The sequence below is a fragment of the Arachis ipaensis genome, chromosome B1, assembly GCF_059453495.1.
Source record: "Arachis ipaensis isolate K30076 ecotype BB chromosome B1, ASM5945349v1, whole genome shotgun sequence".
Taxonomy (NCBI): Eukaryota; Viridiplantae; Streptophyta; class Magnoliopsida; order Fabales; family Fabaceae; genus Arachis; species Arachis ipaensis.
This window is the reverse complement of record NC_142436.1, coordinates 1,918,084-1,944,815: the sequence shown is the minus strand read 5'-3', so window position 1 is coordinate 1,944,815 and position 26,732 is coordinate 1,918,084. Positions and strand designations below refer to the sequence as shown.

The window sequence follows — 26,732 nt, the reverse complement described above, 5'->3', positions numbered from 1 at the left end:
CATCCTTCCTGCCAAGTCAGGCTTTTGGAGTACTTGGCGAATTACTTAGTCCGTTCTCACGACAACGCGATGGCTTTGGAAGTATTGCCTCAGCCTTCGGGAGGAGGTTAGGAGTGCCAGCGCCAGTTTCTCCAATTTGCTATACCTCAGCTCTGCTCCTTGTAACGCCTTGCTTACAAAGTAGATTGGTTGCTGAGCCTTCCCTTCCTCTCGTACCAGCACCGCTGCAAGCGCTTCCTCCGTTACGGCTAGGTAGAGGTAGAGTGGTTCTCCGGCCGTTGGCTTCCCGAGCACCGGAGGTGATGCTAGGATCTCTTTGAAGTGGTTGAATGCTTTCTCACACACAGGAGTCCATTCGAACGCTATCCCCTTTTTCATCAGATTGAAAAAGGGCAGGGCTTTCGCTGCCGATGCGTCGAGAAAACGGGATAACGCCGTCAGCCTTCCTACCAATCGTTGTACGTCTTTGATACAACCCGGGCTCTTCATCTGGAGAATCGCTTGGCATTTCTCAGGGTTGGCTTCTACCCTTCTTTGGGTTATCATGAACCCTAGGAACTTCCCGGCTTCTATGGCAAAGGCGCATTTGAGCGGGTTGAGCCTCATGCCGTTTTGTCGGAGGGATGCGAACACGCCCCCCAGGTCACTTAGGAGATCGTCGGGTCGTGTGGTCTTCGCAAGGATGTCATCTATGTAGACTTCTACTGTCTTGCCTATGAGTTCGCTGAATATCTTGTTCATCAGCCTCTGATACGTGGCGCCAGCGTTTTTCAAGCCAAACGGCATCACCTTGTAGTAATAGATCCCTCCAGGCGTTATGAACGCCGTTTTGTCTTCGTCGGGCTGGTGCTTCGGTATCTGATTGTACCCAGAGTAAGCGTCCATGAAGCTCAGATACCAGTACCCCGCCACCGCGTCGACGAGTGCGTCAATGTTGGGAAGGGGGTAGCTGTCCTTTGGGCATGCTTTGTTGAAGTCGGAATAGTCCACACACATTCTCCATCTCTTATTGTGCTTTTTCACTAAGACCACGTTCGACAACCACGTCGAGTAGTCCAACTCTCGAATAAATCCCGCTTCGAGGAGGCTGACCGTCTGTCTGGCCACCTCCTCTTCCCTTTCCTGCGACATCTTCCTCCTCCTTTGGGCCATTGGTTGGGCTTCCGGCTTGACGGCCAGACAGTGTGACATGAGTTGGGGATCTATCCCCGGCATGTCGGCCGGTGTCCAAGCGAACAGGTCGGCATTGGCTCTGATCATCTCCATCAAAGGTCCCTTCACTACATGGGGGAGATTTCTGTTTATGAATGTGAACTTCTCCTCCGTGTCCCCGACCTTGAATTTTTCCAAGTCCCCCTCTGGCTCGGGTCTGGGTTTGTCATCTATTCTGGCATCCAGGTCGGCTAGGAAAACCCCTGATGCTTCTTTAGACTTTTTCCTCAAGGAGAGGCTGGCGTGGTCGTAGGCGACTGCCATTTTCAGGTCTCCTTTGATGGATCCCACAGATCCTTCATCAGTAATGAACTTCAATACAAGCAGTTTCGTGCTGATCGTCGCGCCAAGGTCGTTGATGGTTTTTCTTCCCATAATGATGTTGTAAGCTGTGGAATCTCGCAAGACCACGAATTCTGCCATTACCATCCTCCGTCCCTGTCCTTGTCCCACCGAGGTCAGGAGGGATATGATCCCATCTGATTTGATGAAATGGTCACCCAACCCTACCACGCCGTGCTGGTGGGTCGATAGGTCGGTGTCATGCAATCCCAGGGCGTCAAACACGTTGCGGAACATGATGTTCGAATTCGCCCCTGTGTCGACGAGGATCCATTTGACGAGGCTGATTCTGACCCTGGCCGTGATGACCATGGGGGGACTCTCCAGTACCTCGTCGAACCATTGGTCCTCGGGACCGAAGGAGATGGACGGGAGCCTTCGGGAACTTCTTGTGGATGAGGAGGAGACGGCTAGGACTTTGGCATCTTTCTTTTGTGCCGATTTCGACCTTGGGGCCGAATTCCTCGCCATTACCACGTTCACCACCGTGAGACCGTGGTCGTCTCCTTCCGGCTCTTGACGTCGCTTTGTCACTCGAGACCTGTTCTCATCCTCTCTGTCGCGATTTCGTCTCCTCGGCTCTCTTATGAGGTGGGAGAATTCGACGAGCTTCCCGTCTCTTATTGCTTGTTCCAATGCATCCTTTAGGTCGAAGCAGTCTTAGGTTTTATGCCCGTATCCCTTGTGATATTCACAGTAAAGGCTTTTGTTTCCCCTTATTCGTTCCTTCAGAGGTCGTGGCTTGGACAGTATTCCTTTCTCGGCTATCTGTTGGTAGACCTCCATGATCGGTGCCGTAAGGGGGTGTAGTTTGTGAACTTCCCGACTCTGGGGAATGGCCTTGGCGCCTTGTTTGCACCGCCGTCTTTGGCGTGTTCTCTTGAACTTTCACCATTCTCTCGATGTCGGGTTTGGTTGTGGGGGGGTTGCCGTTTGTCGGCAACCACGACCCGGCTGACTTCTTCGTCATTGATGTACTCTCTCGCAATACACTGGATCTCCTGCATTGTCCAGACTGGTTTCGTGGTGAGGTGCTTTTTGAAGTCCTCGTTCAGGAGCCCGTTCATCAAGCACAGACTTGCTACTGAGTCCGTCAGTCCGTCAATCTCCAAACATTCATCATTGAACCGATCCAAGTAATTCCTGGTCATCTCGTCGGGTCTCTGTGTCACCCCCAGCAGGTTGATTGGGTGTTTTGCTTTGGCGATCCTGGTCGTGAATTGGGCTAAAAAGGCATGGCTGATGTCTGCGAAACCGGCCACTGAGCCCTGCAGGAGGTTATTGAACCACCGTATTGCAGGTCCCGCCAAAGTGACCGGGAAAGCGCGGCACCTTACCTCGTCTTCCACCCCTTCTAGGTTCATCCTGGCCTCAAAGGCCGTGAGGTGTTCCAGCGGGTCTTGCGTTCCATCATATCTCATGTCCGTTGGCTTGTCGAAGTATTTTGGCAGCCGGACTTCGAGTATGGAACGATGGAATGGGGTCGCTCCCATTATTACGGGTCCCCGTGTTCCCGTCGTTCTTCCCTCGTCGTTTTCCCGACGAGTATCCTTGGCCCCGCGGATCGCGGTATGCCGCCTCTCATGTCTGGCATAAATGACAGGGTCATGACGTCTTCTCGCGCGCCCTCTCTCCCCAGCGCTTTCGGACTCAGCTGGGGGGCTTGGCGTGCGTCTGGAGTGGCTCCTAAAGTGAGAGCGGGAGTGACTCTGCTCTGGGGTGTGTTGGTTGTGTTCCCTATCTGCTAGCCGGCGCTCCAAGTCTTGCATTCTATGTCGTAGTTCTTGCATTATTCTGGCGTGGTTGTCGCCAGTCCCTCCAAAGGAGCGTCTCTCGTGAGACTGTGTTGCGTTCCTCGGAGGTGACCTTGGATCTTTTAAGAATTAATTTAATCATTTACTCTTTAAAGTACTAAAATATATTTTACGCATTAATTTTAAAATACTAAATTACACTTATATGATTATTTGAAATTCTTTGAGTGCATTAAAAATTAAAAATATTAATTTAATATTAAAATAAAATTAATCTTAAAAATAAATTAAAATACCCTTTTAGAATAAAAATTAAAATACTCTTTGAAAATAAATATTTTTTAATTATATTAAAAATTATAAATTTAAACTTTAAATAAAAACTAAAATACCCTTGTAATTAATTTTTATAAGAACACAATAACTTCTGAATGTTACTAAAAATACTAAAGTAATTTTATAAGAACCAATTCATATTATTTAATTGTATTAGGAATTAAAAATTTAAAATAATTTTAAAAATATTAAAATACTCTTATATTTAATTTTTAAGATATTAAAATAGTCTTTTAGGATTAATCTTGAAAGAGTAAAGTATCGTTTTTGTCTCCAACGTTTGGGGTAAATTCTATTTGTGTCCCTAACATTTAAATCGTCCTATTTGTATCCCTAACGTTTGTAAAAGTGATTCAATGTTATCCTGCCGTCAATTACACATCATGAGTGCTTTAGTTTGCATTTCAAAAATCTCTTCTTGAAGCTAGAATACAAATGTCTGGGATAGAATCGATTATCTACTCCAAAAAATAGCTCATCAAATGTTGAAACTAATTCCTATAACATTTACATAATTCACTTTTCTAGGGACATAATTGAATCTAAACACAAATAGTATGTATAATATTAAAATCGACCACATCCAAGTGAGACCTAATTGAGAATGAATACATCCAAGTGAGAATAATTGAAAAATATAATCTGATTTGTTAGTATAATTAATAGTATGATAACATTAAATCACTTTTATAAACGTTAAGGATACAAATAGGACGATTTAAACGTTAGGGACACAAATAGGACTTACCCCATTGGGGACAAAATCAATACTTTACTCATCTTGAAAATAATAAAATACTCCTTTAAAATTAAAGTTGTTTAATTATGTTTAAAATTTTATATTATAATTTTAAAATATTAAAATATCTCTATAGAAAAAAATATATATTTAACTATTTTTGTTTGTTTTAGTTTTTATATTTATCTTAAATAAAAAAGATATTGAGACATAACTCAATCTGATACATTTTACACTTAATACAATACAAAGAATTATGTAGTTTCTATCATCTTTCAAGTTTTATCTTTCAATCTCTCTCTCAATATTAGTCTATCTCAAGACGCAGCCTAATAATTTCATTTATATTTGAAAAGTTACATTTAGTTTTGGATAAATAACAAATGAGATTATTATTATTATTATTATTATTATTATTATTATTATTATTATTATTATTATTATTATTATTATTATTATTATTATATGTTTGTTTACTTTTTACATAAGTATATATTTTTTAAGGGATAAGTATTGTTTTGGTCCCTCATGTTGAGGGTCGGAATCGAACCCATCCCGATCTAATTTTCGATTTAGAATCATCCTTAACGTTTTTTTCGTATTAAAATTGTCTTTTTTATTTTTTTGGACAAAAATACCCCCCTTCCCCCTCCCCCCACCCCCCACCCGGTCTCCCCTTCCCGCCTCCCCCTCCCCTCCCCCACCCCCGATCTCCCCTCGCCCTCCTCCTCCCCTTCCCCTCTCCCCCTCCCCGTCTCCCCTTCCCGCCACCTCCACCCCCGGTCTCCCCTTCCCCCCTCCCCCACCCTCCGGTCTCCCCCTCCCTGTCTCCCCTTCCCGCCACCCCCACCCCCACCCCCGGTCTCCCCCTCCCTGTCTCCCCTTTCCGCCACCCCCACCCTCCGGTCTCCCCTTCCCACCACCATCCACCCCCACCCCCGGTCTCCTCCTCCTTGTCTCCCCTTCCTGCCTCCCCCTCCCCTCCCCCATCCCAACCGTGTTTTTTTTTTAATTTTTTAAATTTCATTAAAGTAAGGGTAGTTTAAGAATAAAATTAAAAATTTTATTAAAAAGGAGGATTTTAATATGGAAAAAAAACGTTAAGGACGATTCTAAATCGAAAATTAGATCGGGAACGGGTTCGATTCTGACTCTCAACGTGAGGGATCAAAACAATACTTATCCCTATTTTTTAATTAAATTTATATAATACAAAATTTTTATCATTGTGTTTATATTTAATGTTATACTTTTTTCACATAAAATAAAATTATTATATGTTTATTTATTTTTTACGTGAGTATATCTTTTTTTAATTAAATTTATATAATACAAAATTTTTTATCATTGTATTAAAAATAATTATGCGTTTTTTCTTTGGTGGCTGATTATTATGCGTTTGTTTGCTTTTTACGTGAATATATATTTTTCTCAAATTAAATTTATATAATACAAATTTTTTTATTATTGTGTTCATATTTAATATTATAATTTTATTTCACACAAAATAAAATTGTTATATGTTTGTTTGCTTTTTATGTGAGTATATATATTTTTTTAATTAAATTTATATAACACAAAATCTTTTATCATTGTGTTCATATTTAATATTATAATTTTGTTTTACACAAAATAAAATTTATTTAAATTTTAATATATATACATAATATATAGTTAATATTATTTTTTTAAGATTCTAATATATCTTTTTTTTTTGGTTTGGTGAATGAATTTTTAATTTATTTTTTATGTATTATTTATTTTAATTTTAAAGTCCAATTACTTTTTTTTTGGTAAAGACATGTTGTTTTTAATGTTTGTATACTATTTTTTTTGTTTTAGACTTTAGCCCAATATTTAAAAGTTACAAAAATATTTAAAATTTATAAAAAAAATAGTTAACCCAATATTTAAAAGTTACAAAAATATTTAAAATTTATAAAAAAATAGTTAACCTAATTAACAAGTTACTTTTTTAAATTCAAATTATTTAAATAAAATATAATAAATAAAAAGTTCAAAATTAATGAATTAACAAGGTGTGTAACACTAGGGGTGCACATGGGTCGGGTGAAGCCGGATTTGATGTAACCCAAACCCGACCCAAAATATACACTGGGTCTATTTATTAGACACGAATTCGACCCTAGACCCGATGAAACCAATACACTTTCGGGTCACAATTATACCGGGTGAAAACCGGGTCGTTAACATTACATTACGTTGAAACCTTCTTGTAAGCTAACATGTAAAAATATCCAAATTTCCAAGACTCCAACCATTATTTAACATGGTAAAATTCACTTAAAAAATATAACAAGAACCAACCCTTCTTTAAAATTAAAGCATAACCACAATCAATACTAAAGCAAAACCACAATCAATACTAATATTGTCTAATAATACCAAATCTTTAAATCAATACAAATAACACAATATTATGCATTAGTCTAAAGTCTTATGCATTCTAAACATAAAACATTAACTTATAGTCTTATAATGACTAATAACACAAATATTAAGGTTTACAATACTTAAATTCCACATAAGAATAGTCATGATCCATCACTAATAATACAAAATATTAATTGTGTATGATGACCGGGCCACTAGGCCGACTTCAGGTGACCCGAGCTATGGCCCGGATCTGACCCGAAATAATAACCGAGTTTATTTTTTAGACCCTTACCCGACCTTAAACCCGATAAAATCACACCAAATTAGTCCCTAAAATGTTCGGGACCGGGCCAGACATTCGGGCCGGGCCGGGTCTTTGCACCCCTATGCAACACTTCATACTTAATAAAAGAACAATTAAGAATAAATCTATATATATAACCATCTTTTACCCTCTTAATCATCCAAAAAAAAATTATTCACATGTTCTATCTCAATTACACTTTCTGTTTCCGTCTAATCTCATTTACCAGATAGAAAATGTTTAATTCTTTCCCTCTGTCAAAGTGAAAGTTTTGCAATATTTCAAATTTTGTTATCTAATTAATGTTTCCAAGAAAAATATTTATTTATTCATTTATCGTTGTTTGCCATCATATGGATTCATTATTATTATTGTTATTAACTTTTTCCGCTTCTTGAATTCATTATTTACTTATTTATTTTCGCTACTCAATCCTTATCATCCAAGATTTGAGTTAAACATCAGGTTTCTTATCTTCTTCTTCTTATTTTTCTTCTTCTTTCTTTCTTTCTTCTCTTTTTTTCTTTTCTTTTATTTTTTTTTCAAATAACGTATGATTTCTATTTTACTACTCCCTTATTCACCACTAAGCATCATTATTTTGTAATACTTTGACGTATGATTTCTATTTTACTACTCCGTCAATGATCTAACAAAATATTTCCTAGAAGAAATATTATTTATTTATTTTTTGATTGCACTTATCATCTGTTTAATCCTTCTCATCTCTCTCAAAAGTGTTAAGGTACTTTTCTTGATCTTTGAAAGTTTTCTTTTTTTGTAGTAATCCCAAATCTTCTTTTTATTTTACTCTCTTCGCTTATTCATTCAAAAAATAATGGTTCACATGTTCTAAATTGTATCTCAATTATGCTTTTTGTTTTCTTTGTCTGATCTCATTTACCAAATAAATAAAGAAAATGAAGTGAAAGTTTTGAAATATTTAAAATTTTGTTATCTGATTAATGTTTCCTAGAAGAAATATTTATTCTTGTTTGCAGTTTCCATGTGGATTCATTCTTATTATTGTTATTAACTTTTTCCACTTCTTGAATTCATTTTTAAGGTACACACAAACTTTTTCTTTTTTCGACTTTCTTCTTCTTTAATATATATATATATTTTTTTTACTTTCTGTTGTCTGTCTAATCTCATTTACCAAATAAAAAATATATAATATAAAGAAAATGTTTAATTCTTTCCCTCGGTCAAAGTGAAAGTTTTGCAATATTTCAAATTTTGTCATCTAATTAATGTTTCCAAGAAAAAATATTTATTTATTTATTTATCGTTGTTTGAAGTTGCATCATGTTACAAAATCTCCAAATACGTGATAAAATATCCATAATGTGGATTCATTATTATTATTGTTATTAACTTTTTCCACTTCTTGAATTCATTTTTAAGTAAAAATCCAAGATTTGAGTTTTCCACCGCAACTCATCTATCATAATTCTCAAGCAACAAAGGTATGCACACATAAACTTTCTCTTTTCTTGGTTTTCTTCTTCTTTAACATTTCTTATTTTACTTTTGGCTTTAAAATATTTTAAATTTCGTTCATAATTTTTATTTTTTACCTATTGAAATATTAAAGAGATTAAGATTCTTTAATAGTAGTGAATGGATACACATATTAAGTAGTTGACTTGAGATCGATATTTTTTACGGAGACTTTATTATTGCGATTAGGTTAGTAATTTTTATGACTTTATTATTGTCTTATTCTCTTTTTTTTTTCTCTCAACTTTCTCATAGTTAAACAACAACGGAAAAAGTGTTGAAAAATTGAAATATTTTTTAATAAAAAATAAATAACAAATAAAGTTATAATATTTGTCATTTTGATTTTGATTTTGAAGTATTTTAAATTTCTCACATAATTTTTTCATTAAATATTAAAACATTATAAAGATTAGGATTCTTTAATCAATGTAAATTTTAACATGAAATTAAAACAATAACTAGAATAAAAAATTAAAATTGTTTATTTTTAAAATTTGTAATTTTTTTATAATATTATGAGTTTTATTTCATTTTATATTATGTATCAATGAAGTATAATAAGTAATATTAGAAAAAATTACAAATCTAAAAAATGTAGATTTGCAATTTTTTTATGATATTAATTGTTTTATTTTATTATATGTTATATGTCAATGAAGTATAATAAATAATATTATAAAAATTTGCAAATCTAGAAAATGTATTATAACTTTAATTTGTGATTTTATTTAATAATAGAAAAAGTGTTAAAAAATTTGAAAATATTTCTAGATGAAACGCAAATAACAAATAAAGTTATAATATTTGTGATTTTACTTTTGACTTTGAAGTATTTGAAATTTCTCACATATTTTTTTTTAGAAATTAAAATGTTATAAAGATTAAAATTCTTTAATCAATATAGATTTCAACATGAAATTAAAAAACAAGTAGAACAACAAATTAAAGTTGTTTCATTTTTTAGATTTGCAATTTTCTTGTAATATTAATTGTTTTATTTCATTATATGTTATATATCAATGAAGTATAACAAATAATATTACAAGAAATTGCAAACCTAGAAAATGTATTATAACTTTAATTTGCGATTTTATTTAATAATAAAAAAAGTGTTGAAAATTTGAAGATATTTCTAGATGAAAGGCAAATAACAAATAAAGTTTTAATATTTGTGATTTTGCTTTTGACTTTGAAGTACTTGAAATTTCTCACATATTTTTTTGGATATTAAAATATTTTAAAGATTAAAATTTTTTAATCAATATAGATTTCAACATGAAATTAAAAAACAAGTAGAACAACAAATTAAAGTTGTTTCATTTTTTAGATTTGCAATTTTCTTGTAATATTAATTGTTTTATTTCATTATATGTTATATATCAATGAAGTATAACAAATAATATTACAAGAAATTGCAAACCTAGAAAATGTATTATAACTTTAATTTATAATTTTATTTAATAATAGAAAAAGTGTTGAAAATTTGAAGATATTTCTAGATGAAAAGCAAATAACAAATAAAGTTATAATATTTGTGATTTTGCTTTTGACTTTGAAGTACTTGAAATTTCTCACATATATTTTATTTCGAAATTAAAATGTTATAAATATTAAAATTTTTTAATCAATATAGATTTTAACATGAAATTAAAAAATAAGTAAAACAATAAATTAAAATTGTTTCATTTTTTAGATTTGTAATTTTCTTGTAATATTAGTTGTTTTATTTAATTATATGTTATATGCCAATGAAGTATAACAAATAATATTACAAGAAATTGCAAATGTAGAAAATGTATTATAACTTTAATTTACAATTTTATTTAAAAATAGAAAAAGTGTTGAAAATTTGAAGATATTTCTAGATGAAAGGCAAATAACAAATAAAGTTATAATATTTATGATTTTGCTTTTGACTTTGAAGTACTTGAAATTTCTCACATATTTTTTTAGATATTAAAATGTTTTAAAGATTAAAATTTTTTAATCAATACATGAAATTAAAAAACAAGTAGAACAACAAATTAAAGTTGTTTCATTTTTTAGATTTGCAATTTTCTTGTTATATTAATTGTTTTATTTCATTATATGTTATATATCAATGAAGTATAACAAATAATATTACAAGAAATTGCAAACCTAGAAAATGTATTATAACTTTAATTTGCGATTTTATTTAATAATAAAAAAAATGTTGAAAATTTGAAGATATTTCTAGATGAAAGGCAAATAACAAATAAAGTTTTAATATTTGTGATTTTGCTTTTGACTTTGAAGTACTTAAAATTTCTCACATATTTTTTTAGATATTAAAATGTTTTAAAGATTAAAATTTTTTAATCAATATGAATTTCAACATGAAATTAAAAAACAAGTAGAACAACAAATTAAAGTTGTTTCATTTTTTAGATTTGCAATTTTCTTGTAATATTAATTGTTTTATTTCATTATATGTTATATATCAATGAAGTATAACAAATAATATTACAAGAAATTGCAAACCTAGAAAATGTATTATAACTTTAATTTATAATTTTATTTAATAATAAAAAAAGTGTTGAAAATTTGAAGATATTTCTAGATGTAAAGCAAATAACAAATAAAGTTATAATATTTGTGATTTTGCTTTTGACTTTGAAGTACTTGAAATTTCTCACATATATTTTATTTCGAAATTAAAATGTTATAAATATTAAAATTTTTTAATCAATATAGATTTTAACATGAAATTAAAAAATAAGTAAAACAATAAATTAAAATTGTTTCATTTTTTAGATTTGTAATTTTCTTGTAATATTAGTTGTTTTATTTCATTATATGTTATATGCCAATGAAGTATAACAAATAATATTACAAGAAATTGCAAATGTAGAAAATGTATTATAACTTTAATTTACAATTTTATTTAAAAATAGAAAAAGTGTTGAAAATTTGAAGATATTTCTAGATGAAAGGCAAATAACAAATAAAGTTATAATATTTATGATTTTGCTTTTGACTTTGAAGTACTTGAAATTTCTCACATATTTTTTTAGATATTAAAATGTTTTAAAGATTAAAATTTTTTAATCAATACATGAAATTAAAAAACAAGTAGAACAACAAATTAAAGTTGTTTCATTTTTTAGATTTGCAATTTTCTTGTAATATTAATTGTTTTATTTCATTATATGTTATATATCAATGAAGTATAACAAATAATATTACAAGAAATTGCAAACCTAGAAAATGTATTATAACTTTAATTTGCGATTTTATTTAATAATAAAAAAAAGTGTTGAAAATTTGAAGATATTTCTAGATGAAAGGCAAATAACAAATAAAGTTTTAATATTTGTGATTTTGCTTTTGACTTTGAAGTACTTAAAATTTCTCACATATTTTTTTAGATATTAAAATGTTTTAAAGATTAAAATTTTTTAATCAATATGAATTTCAACATAAAATTAAAAAACAAGTAGAACAACAAATTAAAGTTGTTTCATTTTTTAGATTTGCAATTTTCTTGTAATATTAATTGTTTTATTTCATTATATGTTATATATCAATGAAGTATAACAAATAATATTACAAGAAATTGCAAACCTAGAAAATGTATTATAACTTTAATTTATAATTTTATTTAATAATAGAAAAAGTGTTGAAAATTTGAAGATATTTCTAGATGAAAGGCAAATAACAAATAAAGTTATAATATTTGTGATTTTGCTTTTGACTTTGAAGTACTTGAAATTTCTCACATATATTTTATTTAGAAATTAAAATGTTATAAATATTAAAATTTTTTAATCAATATAGATTTTAACATGAAATTAAAAAATAAGTAAAACAATAAATTAAAATTGTTTCATTTTTTAGATTTGTAATTTTCTTGTAATATTAGTTGTTTTATTTCATTATATGTTATATGCCAATGAAGTATAACAAATAATATTACAAGAAATTGCAAATGTAAAAAATGTATTATAACTTTAATTTACAATTTTATTTAAAAATAGAAAAAGTGTTGAAAATTTGAAGATATTTCTAGATGAAAGGCAAATAACAAATAAAGTTATAATATTTATGATTTTGCTTTTGACTTTGAAGTACTTGAAATTTCTCACATATTTTTTTAGATATTAAAATGTTTTAAAGATTAAAATTTTTTAATCAATACATGAAATTAAAAAACAAGTAGAACAACAAATTAAAGTTGTTTCATTTTTTAGATTTGCAATTTTCTTGTAATATTAATTGTTTTATTTCATTATATGTTATATATCAATGAAGTATAACAAATAATATTACAAGAAATTGCAAACCTAGAAAATGTATTATAACTTTAATTTGCGATTTTATTTAATAATAAAAAAAGTGTTGAAAATTTGAAGATATTTCTAGATGAAAGGTGTAACACCCTAACCTTTAGCACGTCATGATCGTACCAAAAGTAAGGAGTTACTAATCTGTTCTCCTTATTTACTATTTAATATTGAGCCTTTAGGTCAATATCGCGTTTCAGTTTATAAGAAAATTTCAGAAAAAGATTTTAGTCATTAAAAATCACATAACAAAAAAATCTTCAAATAATAATAATCACATAATTACTAATAATAATAGATGCTATACGATTAAATTCAATGTAAAACTCAAATACAATACCTATCCCTCTGGATAAAATAAAAACCCTGAAGCAACAAGGACGAGGGAACTCTATAAAAACAACAGGAATCACAAGTAAATCTACTAATCGTCTGCAGCTTCTTACTGAATCTCCGAACCTGTGTCACTGAAAGGGTGGAAGATTTGGGGTGAGAACAAACCACACGTTCTCAGTAGGGAATGGGAATGCCGTAAAAGTAATGAATTTAATGCAAATAATTAACTTACTTAGTAAAACTATTTTGTTAAACCTTTTGGAAATACTTTTATTTCTACTTTAGATAAATAATTACTTTTCTTTAAATTTCTAAACTCAAAACAAATTTTAAATATAAAACTAGTCACATTTTCTGTTTTTCAGCCACATAGTTAATCCTCAGTTAAATGTCAACTCGTAATCACTTTAATACACTCACAAACAAATAATGCAAGCAAGAAATTCAATTCAATGTACAAGCAAGTCACAATAAGACAAACAATACAATCACAAAGTAATAAAACAAGCAAGCGCAATCAAATGCAAATGTGCAAACAACATGATGCATGTCTATCCCTAACGCAGGCCATGAGCTCATGTGTCGGTTGCCTACCCGCACCCGACATTACCCGGGCACAAGTTGTAACAACCACCCCTTCTAGAAACAAAATTTAAATTTCAAAGTTTGAAAATCGGTTAGGAGATAAGATTAAAATTTTGAAATTTTGGATAGGAACCTAGTAACCGCCCTTAGTTTGAAATTTGAAATATCCCAACCACCCCATCCCCAGACGTATATAAATAGGGGAGCACCCATAGGTAGAAAATCACTCCTCTCAATATCAATCCTCTCCCTTCTCTCTCTCTCTACAAAGAAATAGTATTCTGTGTGCAAACACAAGAGGCAGGCTCGAAGAAGCGTTAAGAAAAAAGAGTAGGGAATTATGCCTTTCTTACTTATGTTGGCATGTAGTATGTTTTACTTTGTTTTCTTCCATCCATGCATGGCTATCACCTTTCATGTATTTTATGGCATGAATTATTCTTTGCATCTACATTGAGCATGATTATCTATTTTGTCAATTATACCCTCTTGAAATCCATTAATATGTATCCCATATCTTTTCTATGTGTATTTACATGACCCTTTAATTACTACTCATTTTAGGTTGAGAGTACATGCCCCTTTATAATATTTTATTAAATCATTTAACATTCCCTAATTTTACTATGTGCCCTTATATGACCTTTGATACCGTTATCTTATTATTATTTTCTTCCATGTTATCATGACATTAATGCCTTCTCACTCACCTTTCATTCATGATGATCATGTCTCCCCACCATGCCATTCACATCTTCTTGAATCGTTATTATATGTCTCCGTATGATGTTATTTACTTTACCTATTTTGTGCTCTTTCATATAATTACGTTGTTAATATTCCCTTCGAGATTACATGCCCTCTTAAGATGCTTATTCAATATCCTATACTATTAAATTGATATTCCCTTAGGGCCAAGAGTATATGCTTTCTATGTCTTGTTCAACATATAGGTATATGTGTGATCTATTACATGGTTATATTATTATTTATAATATTTTAATTCAATTATTTAAATTACCCTATTCCATCGTATGCATCCATGTAATCTATTATACCATTATGTCATCATTATTCCTTTAAAGTCAAGAGTACATGCTTTCCCAAAATATTTTAATTAAAGATTTAATCCCATGTGCATCTATGTGATCTTTTCTATCATTATTCCTTTAAAGTCAAGAGTACATGGTTTCCCAAATATTTTAATTAACGATTTAATCCTATGTGCATCTATGTAATCTTTTCTATCATTATTCCTTTAAAGTCAAGAGTACATGTTTTCCCAAATATTTTATTCAAGGATTTAATCCTAAGTGCATCTATGTGATCTTTTCTATCATTATCCCTTTAAAGTCAAGAGTACATGTTTTCCTTTAAAATATTTAATATTCCTATTACGTGCACTTATATGATTTTTTCCTTGTGTGCGCTTAAAACAACCTAAATGTAAATTGAACTGAGGGAATGATCCTTCGGTAAGGGAAGGTGACCCCCAAAGACAAGATATCGATATGATCCTTCGGTAAGGGAAGGTGATCGAAAAACATTTGGGATAAGGACCTTCGGTAAGGGAAGGGGACTATCCCATCAATTTTATATAATAATATATCTTTTTATATGATTCTCTTCTTGTGTATGTCTAAATAACCTTGAGTGTAAATTAAACTGAGGGAATGATCCTTCGGTAAGGGAAGGTGACCCCCAAAGACAAGATATCGATATGATCCTTCGGTAAGGGAAGGTGATCGATCGAGATGATCCTTCGGTAAGGGAAGGTGATCGCCAAAACGTTTGGGATAAGAACCTTCGGTAAGGGAAGGGGACTCCCACTTATAACGGTTTGAGCTCAATACCCTCCAGATAAGTTATAAATTAAGAAAGAAAGAAGACACGAATGAAAGCTTAAGTTCCATGTTTTCCTTAGATTTAATTATGATTACGTTGATGATTATCCTTCTATTTTCCTATATGTTTTCCCTTTCTTTTAAACACATGTTTTACAAAAAAAAGAAGATGCATATTACATGCCATGTTATACGCTTTTTTTTTTTAAAATCCCGCACGTGGGCTGGAGATGGATATGGAGGTGTTGCATAGCACTCCTACTGAGACGCTAGGTTCTCACTCCCTTTCTTTTCCCATACTGTCTCCAGAGGAACATGGCACAGCGGATAGAGACGACGCAGTGCCCCCCGAGGGTAACTTCTGAGTATGACCCCTCAAAGCACGCGTGGGTAGTTGCGACCACTACTACCGTGCTCCAGACTATCTACTTAGGTCGAGATCCCGTGGAAGAAGAATCCCAGCTGCCCGTCATAACCTTCCTAGACAGGAATGCTTCAACATCTAGAAAGCGGTCACCTAAGGTGGTACACCTCGAGTCCGACTCCGAAGCCGAGGAAGAGAAATCCGACGACCCTGGCCAGAAGGAAGACACCATGGAGGAGGATCCAGAGGAGGAGTTGAACCCTTGCGGAAGTCCAAGGGTGGAATACGTACCCTATTCCCCCACTTCGGCACCCCGTCGAGTTTTGGTCCATCCCACGCAACGAAACCGGGTCATCACTGCGCGAAAGGGGGTTGGAGGGAGACCCCTGGTACCTCGATTCACGAATAACTAAAGACTCCTGGCCGAGGATAGGATATGATGCAAGTAGGGGAGCCTCTTCAACGAAATTAGTTAGGACGTATTAGTTTCTTTCCTTTGTTTAATTACCTCTAAGCATTTTATTTTAAACCATACTCATGGATAAGTTTATTGTTTATTACCATTTTAGTACTGCTTGTTTTCCTCTTCACGCGTACTTCCTTCCTTCCTTGCATAACGATTAAGTCATTCCTTTTTGATTCAAGTGTGGCCCCTTATTCTGAAAACCCCCACGATAGTATAAGAACTTAGGGTGTTACATTATTGGTATCAGAGCAAAGTCGATCCTAGGAGGTATGACTAATGAAACCTCTTCCTATGGTTATCCATAAACAGGGGACCTATGGCAAGTCGTGGACGCCCGCGTGGAACGAGCTCGAGCTCCTCAACCCTAGCAAAGCACATGAAGGAGATGGCCAAGGCAATGAAGGAGCAGGCCCAAGCCACTACTCTGATGGCTCAACAACTGTCCACTGGGGACAGGGACCCCAATACTCCCAGACTGGAGGAAGGACAAACCCGTACGACTTTTGCTGACTTCAAGAAGATTGGTCCGCCTAAATTTCGTGGGGCCCTCGACCCTGATAAGGCAGAGGAATGGCTGACAGAAATGGAGAAAGTATTCACAATTTTTCCATGCACGGAGGTGCAGCAAGTGAATTACGCTACCTTCATGCTCAAAGCTGATGCCGAATTCTGGTGGGAAGGAGCAAGACGATTGTTGGAGGATGCGGGAACAGATATCAGCTGGGCCACCTTCAAGGAAGCTTTCTACAAGAAGTACTTCCCCCTTTCTGTTCGAGAGTCCAAGGAGATGGAGTTCCTTCAGCTGAAGCAAGATAGGATGAGTATTGCCGAATACACAGAGAGGTTCGAGAGGCTCTGCAAATTTTCCGCAATGTATAAGGCTAATCCAGATGAAAAGTGGAAATGTATGAAGTATCAAGGAGGGCTCAGGGCAGAGATCCTACCCGCAATAGCCCCACTGGAAATCCGGGAGTTCTCCTCCCTTGTTAGCAAGTGCCAGGTGATCGAAGAATGCACCAAGAAACTAGCGTCAGAAAGAAGCGAGGCTTTCAAGAAAAGGCAGCTAAATCAAGGATCTTCTCAGCAGCTGTCGCAGAAGAAGGCCTTTCTTGGAAGACCTACAGGAAGGCAATCTCAACAGGGCACAAACCGCCAGAAACCTCCCACCGAACTCAAGGAATGTGCCTCGTGTGGAAAGCAACATAGGGGCAGGTGCCTGGCCGGACAAAATGTCTGCTTCCGGTGCTTCCAGCCAGGACATATCGCCAGGGAATGTCCAGCAGTTCCCCCACCCCCTGCCAATGCACCCCAACGTCAAGGACGAGTCTTTGCCCTCAGCAGCGAGGAAGCCCACCAGTCAGAAGATCGAATCGAGGGTAAGTGCATAATTAATGGAGCTCCTTTAACTATCCTATACGATACTGGTGCTTCTCATTCATTTATATCTCTCTCTGCTACTAGTAGAATCAGTTTATGCATGACCAAATTACCATATGTCCTACTAGTAACCACCCCAGCCGGTAAGAGTGTCGAAACTCAGCAGGTTTGCCAGAGGGTTCGCATCCTCATTTCAGATAGATCATACTTTGTTGACCTAGTATGCCTCCCTTTAGTAGGATTAGACATCATCCTAGGAATGGATTGGCTCAACAAAAACCGCGTCTTGTTAGATTGTTTTGAGAGAAAAGTCATCTTCCCTTCCCAACCCACACGAGACACACGTGATCTTCCAAGATCCTCCGAAGACACACGTACGAGGCAAGGATATGCCTTGCTAAATTCGGTAAAAATAGATTCCCATCAGGAGTTCTGTGAGATACCAGTAGTACAAGACTTTTCAGATGTCTTTCCCGAAGATATACCCTCGCTTCCCCCAACACGAGAGGTTGAGTTCTCCATAGAACTGATGCCTGGGACAGGGCCAATCTCCGTAGCCCCTTACCGAATGGCTCCGTTGGAACTCACTGAACTGAAGAACCAACTAGAGGAGCTGCTGCAAAAAGGATTCATCCGACCAAGTGCCTCTCCCTGGGGAGCTCCGGTATTGTTTGTGAAGAAAAAGGACGGCAGCATGCGTCTCTGCGTGGACTATAGGCAACTCAACAAAATCACGGTGAAGAACAAGTATCCCCTCCCAAGAATAGATGACTTAATGGACCAACTACAAGGTGCAACAGTATTCTCAAAAATCGATCTGAGATCAGGGTATCATCAAATAAGGGTAAGAGAGAAAGACATTCCAAAGACAGCATTTCGAACGAGATACGGGCACTACGAGTTCACAGTAATGTCTTTTGGGTTGACCAATGCCCCCGCCGTCTTTATGGACTACATGAATAGGATTTTTCGACCTTACCTCGACAGTTTCGTGGTAGTATTCATAGATGATATCTTGATTTTCTCCAAGACAGAAGAAGAACACAGGGAGCACTTGCGTGTAATACTGGGAACCCTTCGAGAGAAGAAGTTGTACGCAAAACTATCCAAGTGTGAGTTTTGGATGAAGGAGGTACAATTCCTTGGACACATGGTTTCCGGCAACGGAATATCAGTGGATCCCAGTAAGATAGACTCGGTACTAAACTGGGAAAGGCCGACGTCAGTCACAGAAATAAGGAGTTTTTTAGGATTGGCGGGCTACTATAGAAGGTTCATAAGAGGGTTTTCTCAACTAGCCCTGCCGTTAACCCGTTTAACCAGGAAGGATACCCCGTTCACTTGGACGCCAGACTGCGAAAGAAGCTTCCAAGAGTTAAAGTGTCGTTTGACATCCGCCCCAGTACTAGCCTTACCTAACCCCGACATGGCCTTCGAAGTTTACTGTGACGCCTCAGGACAAGGATTGGGTTGCGTACTAATGCAATGCAAAAAGGTAGTGGCGTATGCGTCAAGACAACTGAAGACCCACGAAGCCAACTATCCAACTCACGACCTTGAACTAGCTGCGATAGTATTTGCACTGAAGACATGGAGGCATCATTTGTACGGAGTTGGATTTCAAGTATTCTCCGATCATAAGAGCTTAAAGTACCTGTTCGACCAGAAGGAACTCAACATGCGACAAAGGAGGTGGATGGAGTTTCTTAAAGATTATGACTTTGTTCTAAATTACCACCCAGGAAAGGCTAACTTGGTGGCTGATGCTCTGAGTCGGAAGGTACTCAAGGCATCATGGCTGATGATAAAAGAGGCAGAGTTGATAAAGAATTTCAGAGACATGAACCTACAAGTCACCCTCGCTCCAAAAAGCATACGTCTGAACCACCTAACAGTGGCAAGTCAATTCAAAGAACAAATAACCAAGGCGCAAAGTTCCGATCCCGATTTTCAAGAAACCCTGCGCCTTGTCAAAGAAGGAAAATTGAAAGGCTTCACCGAAGGAGAGGACAAGGTGTGGAGATACCAAGGTCGAATCTGTGTCCCAAAGGAAGGCGATCTTCAAAGCAAGATTGCGGAAGAAGCCCACAAAGGAGATTTTACCATTCATCCTGGCATGACAAAGATGTACCATGATTTGAAAAAGATGTTCTGGTGGCCAAGGATGAAAAAGGATTTAGCTACGGTCGTGAATAAATGTCTGGTTTGTCAGAAGGTAAAAATTGAACATCAGAAACCATCAGGGGTATTGCAACCCCTTGGCATCCCAGAGTGGAAATGGGAGGACATATCGATGGATTTCGTCATGGGACTACCTCGTACTCAAACAGGGCGTGACGCTATATGGGTCATCGTGGACCGACTTACAAAGACTGCCCACTTTCTACCAGTCAAGGCGACCGACTCATTGGAAAGACTAGCCACGCTATATATCAAAGAGATCGTGAGGTTACATGGGGTACCAACAACCATAGTCTCGGACAGAGACCCAAGATTTACCTCGAGGTTTTGGAACGCACTGCAGAAGGCATTCGGGACAAAATTGTGCCTGAGCACATCATACCACCCGCAAACAGATGGACAAACGGAGAGAACCATCCAGACGTTGGAAGACATGTTACGAGCTTGTGTCCTGGACAGACCAGGAAAGTGGGAGAGTCACCTACCACTGATCGAGTTTGCTTATAACAACAGTTACCATGGTAGCATCGGGATGGCACCATATGAGGCACTGTACGGGCGAAGATGCCAATCTCCTTTATGTTGGTACGGACCAGAAGATAAAGGCTACTTAGGACCGGAGTTAGTAAGACAGACCACAGAAGATATCAAGAGGATAAGAGAAAGAATACGCACCGCCCAAAGTCGACAAAAGAGTTATGCAGATCAACGAAGAAAACCCCTCGAATTTCAGGAAGGCGATCACGTATTCCTAAAAATCACCCCCACCACCGGGGTAGGGAGGGCTCTCAAGGTACGAAAACTAAGCCCCCGGTACCTGGGTCCATTCCAAATCCTCCGGCGTATAGGAAAGTCGGCATACCAGCTTGCCCTACCACCAAATCTATCAAGACTACACAACGTGTTCCACGTGTCCCAACTCCGAAAATACCAGCACGATCCAAGCCATGTGTTGCAGCAAGAGGAAGTAACACTCAAAGACGACCTGACTTTTGAACTACCAGCCATGGAGATTGTAGACAGAAGCATGAAGCAACTAAGGAGCAAGACGATACAACTGGTAAAAGTGGCATGGGGTAGCGGCAATTCCAGAGACTACACATGGGAAAAAGAGGCAGACATGAGACAGAAGTTCCCAAATTTGTTTACAGGTAACAATCATGGTGAGGATTTCCTTTTCTCCCCAACAATAAAAAATTTCAGTAAGGCCCCTAAGTTAATTAAGATGACCCGTATCGACCAAGTTCAGACATGGAATTTGGGGACAAATTCTTTTCTTACGGGGGTGATAATGTAACAACCACCCCTTCTAGAAACAAAATTTAAATTTCAAAGTTTGAAAATCGGTTAGGAGATAAGATTAAAATTTTGAAATTTTGGATAGGAACCTAGTAACCGCCCTTAGTTTGAAATTTGAAATATCCCAACCACCCCATCCCCAGACGTATATAAATAGGGGAGCACCCATAGGTAGAAAATCACTCCTCTCAATATCAATCCTCTCCCTTCTCTCTCTCTCTACAAAGAAATAGTATTCTGTGTGCAAACACAAGAGGCAGGCTCGAAGAAGCGTTAAGAAAAAAGAGTAGGGAATTATGCCTTTCTTACTTATGTTGGCATGTAGTATGTTTTACTTTGTTTTCTTCCATCCATGCATGGCTATCACCTTTCATGTATTTTATGGCATGAATTATTCTTTGCATCTACATTGAGTATGATTATCTATTTTGTCAATTATACCCTCTTGAAATCCATTAATATGTATCCCATATCTTTTCTATGTGTATTTACATGACCCTTTAATTACTACTCATTTTAGGTTGAGAGTACATGCCCCTTTATAATATTTTATTAAATCATTTAACATTCCCTAATTTTACTATGTGCCCTTATATGACCTTTGATACCGTTATCTTATTATTATTTTCTTCCATGTTATCATGACATTAATGCCTTCTCACTCACCTTTCATTCATGATGATCATGTCTCCCCACCATGCCATTCACATCTTCTTGAATCGTTATTATATGTCTCCGTATGATGTTATTTACTTTACCTATTTTGTGCTCTTTCATATAATTACGTTGTTAATATTCCCTTCGAGATTACATGCCCTCTTAAGATGCTTATTCAATATCCTATACTATTAAATTGATATTCCCTTAGGGCCAAGAGTATATGCTTTCTATGTCTTGTTCAACATATAGGTATATGTGTGATCTATTACATGGTTATATTATTATTTATAATATTTTAATTCAATTATTTAAATTACCCTATTCCATCGTATGCATCCATGTAATCTATTATACCATTATGTCATCATTATTCCTTTAAAGTCAAGAGTACATGCTTTCCCAAAATATTTTAATTAAAGATTTAATCCCATGTGCATCTATGTGATCTTTTCTATCATTATTCCTTTAAAGTCAAGAGTACATGGTTTCCCAAATATTTTAATTAACGATTTAATCCTATGTGCATCTATGTAATCTTTTCTATCATTATTCCTTTAAAGTCAAGAGTACATGTTTTCCCAAATATTTTATTCAAGGATTTAATCCTAAGTGCATCTATGTGATCTTTTCTATCATTATCCCTTTAAAGTCAAGAGTACATGTTTTCCTTTAAAATATTTAATATTCCTATTACGTGCACTTATATGATTTTTTCCTTGTGTGCGCTTAAAACAACCTAAATGTAAATTGAACTGAGGGAATGATCCTTCGGTAAGGGAAGGTGACCCCCAAAGACAAGATATCGATATGATCCTTCGGTAAGGGAAGGTGATCGAAAAACATTTGGGATAAGGACCTTCGGTAAGGGAAGGGGACTATCCCATCAATTTTATATAATAATATATCTTTTTATATGATTCTCTTCTTGTGTATGTCTAAATAACCTTGAGTGTAAATTAAACTGAGGGAATGATCCTTCGGTAAGGGAAGGTGACCCCCAAAGACAAGATATCGATATGATCCTTCGGTAAGGGAAGGTGATCGATCGAGATGATCCTTCGGTAAGGGAAGGTGATCGCCAAAACGTTTGGGATAAGAACCTTCGGTAAGGGAAGGGGACTCCCACTTATAACGGTTTGAGCTCAATACCCTCCAGATAAGTTATAAATTAAGAAAGAAAGAAGACACGAATGAAAGCTTAAGTTCCATGTTTTCCTTAGATTTAATTATGATTACGTTGATGATTATCCTTCTATTTTCCTATATGTTTTCCCTTTCTTTTAAACACATGTTTTACAAAAAAAAGAAGATGCATATTACATGCCATGTTATACGCTTTTTTTTTTTAAAATCCCGCACGTGGGCTGGAGATGGATATGGAGGTGTTGCATAGCACTCCTACTGAGACGCTAGGTTCTCACTCCCTTTCTTTTCCCATACTGTCTCCAGAGGAACATGGCACAGCGGATAGAGACGACGCAGTGCCCCCCGAGGGTAACTTCTGAGTATGACCCCTCAAAGCACGCGTGGGTAGTTGCGACCACTACTACCGTGCTCCAGACTATCTACTTAGGTCGAGATCCCGTGGAAGAAGAATCCCAGCTGCCCGTCATAACCTTCCTAGACAGGAATGCTTCAACATCTAGAAAGCGGTCACCTAAGGTGGTACACCTCGAGTCCGACTCCGAAGCCGAGGAAGAGAAATCCGACGACCCTGGCCAGAAGGAAGACACCATGGAGGAGGATCCAGAGGAGGAGTTGAACCCTTGCGGAAGTCCAAGGGTGGAATACGTACCCTATTCCCCCACTTCGGCACCCCGTCGAGTTTTGGTCCATCCCACGCAACGAAACCGGGTCATCACTGCGCGAAAGGGGGTTGGAGGGAGACCCCTGGTACCTCGATTCACGAATAACTAAAGACTCCTGGCCGAGGATAGGATATGATGCAAGTAGGGGAGCCTCTTCAACGAAATTAGTTAGGACGTATTAGTTTCTTTCCTTTGTTTAATTACCTCTAAGCATTTTATTTTAAACCATACTCATGGATAAGTTTATTGTTTATTACCGTTTTAGTACTGCTTGTTTTCCTCTTCACGCGTACTTCCTTCCTTCCTTGCATAACGATTAAGTCATTCCTTTTTGATTCAAGTGTGGCCCCTTATTCTGAAAACCCCCACGATAGTATAAGAACTTAGGGTGTTACACAAGTCCCAGATATGGCTTTCCAGATGCATCAGTGTGCTTATAAGTCGTACGGCCAGGCCGCATCAGTGTGACTTTAAGTCGTACGGCTAGGCCGCATCAGTGTGACTTTCCAAATCAATAAGCGTACATCTGAAAAACAGTTCTCAGTGTGTGGGCGTCCCCACTTTACATTTGGCACTAAGGCCCAAACAATGTCACATCTGCTCTCTTGTGGCAGACACTTCATTAATTAATATATTCTTTAAATCCTTGTTCTCTGCTCTCCTGTGGCAGAGATTTCTTTTCTTAATAAACCGAGCTCAAATCTTTACTTAAAACAAAATCTCTCCTTAAAAGATTGTGTTTAAAACATTATATTTTTCTTAATAAGTCAAACTTTAAAATAGAATAAACCTTTTCTTAACTAAATATATTTTAAATAATTTAATTTTCCAAAACCAAATCTTTTAAAATAACTTTTCAAATAAAACCTCAGATTTCATAAAATTTCGGTGGCATTTTCTCTAAAATTCGGTCTAAACCACCCTTATGGGTTCCCTATTCCTCAACAATTTACCAGCCTTTTTCTCAACAATTCTCAAATCAGCAAAATTCTTAATAATCAGAAAACAGTCACATTCACAGCAATAATCCATACTCAATAACATTACTATTATATATATATATATATATATATATATATATATATATATATATATATATATATATATATATTTGCAATTATTCAATTAATCTTGTAGGCATTCTAAATTAAAAACGTTTATCTTTAAAAATAAATCCCCTACCTTCGTACGTAATCGAAATACTCAAAATTTCGGAGAAACTTTCTGACCAAGCTGCTGAAAGGAAAAACGTCCGGAATCCTCCGTGCCTCGTAGAACTCCAGTTGGCCAAGCTCAAGGGGTAGGAGAGCTACGTCACCGTAGACTTCTACCGGACAAAAATAACGCCAATACATAAAGGAGGAAGATACGAACACTTTTACCGGATTAGATTTTTTTATTAGAGTTACAGATCTCAAAAAATCGAAGCCGAAAGATCAAAGGAAGTCATGGTTTCTCCCTCACCCACGGTCTCTCTCTCGGCCTTTCTTTCTTTTCTTGCTTCGGTTAGAATGAAATGAAATTAACTAAAGGCTAAATGGCAAAGAATATTGGTTTGTGGTGGCTAAGGCATTTAGGTGTCACTAATCTTATATATATATATTGCAAACAAGCCACGTTTACTTCTTCTTTTGTACACTTGGAACCTTGACCAAGTGAATGAGATAATGGGAAGAATATATAATGACATTCCATGTTTAAAATAAATATTGGCTAGGTGTCAAGGTTAATAAATAAAAGAAAGCATGTGTTATTATTATATATATACATATGCATAGTAAATCAAGTTCCATTTCCTTTCTTTGGTTCCTTTGAAGGCTACGTTAGGTACCTTCCAATAATAATAATAATAATAATAATAATAATAATAATAAATTTTGTCTAATCAAAATAATTTTTTTTTGATAAATAATTTAAAATAATAGAATAAGTCATAATTAAATTAAATTTTATTTTTAAATTCAAAGCGTAAAATTTAATTTTAAAAACTCGGGTGTTATAAAAGGCAAATAACAAATAAAGTTTTAATATTTGTCATTTTGTTTTTGACTTTGAAGTACTTGAAATTTCTCACATATTTTTTTAGATATTAAAATATTTTAAGGATTAAAATTTTTTAATCAATATGAATTTCAACATGAAATTAAAAAACAAGTAGAACAACAAATTAAAGTTGTTTCATTTTTTAGATTTGCAATTTTCTTGTAATATTAATTGTTTTATTTCATTATATGTTATATATCAATGAAGTATAACAAATAATATTACAAGAAATTGCAAACCTAGAAAATGTATTATAACTTTAATTTGCGATTTATTTAATAATAAAAAAAGTGTTGAAAATTTGAAGATATTTCTAGATGAAAGGCAAATAACAAATAAAGTTTTAATATTTGTGATTTTGCTTTTGACTTTGAAGTGCTTGAAATTTCTCACATATTTTTTTAGATATTAAAATATTTTAAAGATTAAAATTTTTTAATCAATATGGATTTCAACATGAAATTAAAAAACAAGTAGAACAACAAATTAAAGTTGTTTCATTTTTTAGATTTGCAATTTTCTTGTAATATTAATTGTTTTATTTCATTATATCAATGAAGTATAACAAATAATATTACAAGAAATTGCAAACCTAGAAAATGTATTATAACTTTAATTTGCGATTTTATTTAATAATAAAAAAAGTGTTGAAAATTTGAAGATATTTCTAGATGAAAGGCAAATAACAAATAAAGTTTTAATATTTGTGATTTTGCTTTTGACTTTGAAGTACTTGAAATTTCTCACATATTTTTTTAGATATTAAAATATTTTAAAGATTAAAATTTTTTAATCAATATGGATTTCAACATGAAATTAAAAAACAAGTAGAACAACAAATTAAAGTTGTTTCATTTTTTAGATTTGCAATTTTC

The 26,732-nt window shown here is 34.7% G+C and overlaps 1 long non-coding RNA gene across 1 annotated transcript; it reads right to left on the bottom strand.

Moving 5' to 3' along the window:
- Window positions 1–13,106: 13,106 nt before the first annotated feature.
- LOC148575536 (uncharacterized) lies at window positions 13,107–25,323 on the bottom strand. Its single transcript, XR_015902672.1, has 2 exons — window positions 24,997–25,323; window positions 13,107–13,361 (listed from the first exon to the last, which is right to left on the bottom strand). It is a non-coding gene; the product is annotated as an uncharacterized LOC148575536 (long non-coding RNA).
- Between the last annotated feature and the right edge of the window lie 1,409 nt (window positions 25,324–26,732).